This window comes from Coregonus clupeaformis, unplaced genomic scaffold (genome assembly GCF_020615455.1).
Source record: "Coregonus clupeaformis isolate EN_2021a unplaced genomic scaffold, ASM2061545v1 scaf3702, whole genome shotgun sequence".
Classification (NCBI taxonomy): domain Eukaryota; kingdom Metazoa; phylum Chordata; class Actinopteri; order Salmoniformes; family Salmonidae; genus Coregonus; species Coregonus clupeaformis.
The window spans coordinates 18,190-19,785 of NW_025537156.1; the positions used below are offsets into that span (position 1 = coordinate 18,190).

The window sequence follows — 1,596 nt, forward strand, 5'->3', positions numbered from 1 at the left end:
TGGTGAATGACGCAAACTAGTTTAACCACTTGTAGCTCCTAAGCACAATTTAACCAGGCGCTCTAGACTACAGTCCATAGGGTCTGTGCAGCAGGGCTGAACGTTTGCTAGCCAACTAACGTGAAGGTGATTCTTAACAATGCACAATGTGTTAATTAGCATATTGGGTCTTTCAATGACGATATCTTTGTCCAGTTCTGCTACTGAATTCTAGTGATTTGATATTTGTGACTCTGAGAAAGACCAGGGCTTTTACAATGATGTAGTTGCTAACTAGCTAGTCGCCTTGCTGATGAAACGTTAGCTGGGTAATCTTGTAGAGCTGGGGCGAAAGGCTCTTATGTAGTTAAGTATTTGTCTTATGCGGTAACTAGGTGGTTACCAAACCATCTATTTGTCTAGTCATGTCGGTAACAGGTGATGTGTTCCAGGGGTTCTGATGTCACGCCAGAGGAGACGCTGTCCCCATGATGTCAGAGGCTGTCATAACAATAGGCCACTTAGCAGACGCTTTTATCCAAAGCGACTTACAGTCACGTGCGCACACATTTGTACGTACAGTGGGGAGAACAAGTATTTGATACACTGCCAATTTTGCTGGTTTTCCTACTTACAAAGCATGTAGAGGTCTGTAATTTGTATCATAGGTACACTTCAACTGCGAGAGACGGAATCTAAAACAAATATCCAGAAAATCACATTGTATGATTTTTAAGTAATGAATGTGCATTTTATTGCATGACATAAGTATTTGATACATCAGAAAAGCAGAACTTAATATTTGGTACAGAAACCTTTGTTTGCAATTACAGAGATCATGCGTTTCCTGTAGGTCTTGACCAGGTTTGCACACACTGTAGCAGGGATTTTGGCCCACTCCTCCATACAGACCTTCTCCAGATCCTTCAGGTTTCGGGGCTGTCGCTGGGCAATACAGACTTTCAACTCCCTCCAAAGATTTTCTATTGGGTTCAGGTCTGGAGACTGGCTAAGCCACTCAGGACCTTGAGATGCTTCTTACGGAGCCACTCCTAAGTTGCCCTGGCTGTGTGTTTCGGTCGTGCCACTCCTTAGTTGCCCTGGCTGTGTGTTTCGGGTCGTTGTCATGCTGGAAGACCCAGCCACGACCCATCTTCAATGCTCTTACTGAGGGAAGGAGGTTGTTGGCCAAGATCTCGCGATACATGGCCCCATCCATCCTCCCCTCAATACGGTGCAGTTGTCCTGTCCCCTTTGCAGAAAAGCATCCCCAAAGAATGATGTTTCCACCTCCATGCTTCACGGTTGGAATGGTGTTCTTGGGGTTGTACTCATCCTTCTTCTTTTTCCAAACACGGCGAGTGGAGTTTAGACCAAAAAGCTCTATTTTTCTCTCATCAGACCACATTACCTTCTCCCATTCCTCCTCAGTCCCCTTCTCATAATTAATTGTTTGCTTTTGGAATAGCTGAGAAAAGTGCTGGGTAGCGACACCAAGCATGCCATCTCCATCCTCAACCGTCTCCCCGTCTTGATTCAATAAAGCCGAAATGGTCCTCCTCTTTCCCCGTGACTTAATTTGTTTGAAAAAATATGCAGAGCACTTCTCATCATTAT

General features: G+C 44.7%; 1 non-coding gene across 1 annotated transcript; it reads left to right on the forward strand.

Moving 5' to 3' along the window:
- Positions 1 to 170: 170 nt before the first annotated feature.
- Positions 171 to 241, forward strand: LOC121532384. Its single transcript, XR_005994288.1, has one exon. It is a non-coding gene; the product is annotated as a small nucleolar RNA SNORD38 (small nucleolar RNA).
- Positions 242 to 1,596: the final 1,355 nt, after the last annotated feature.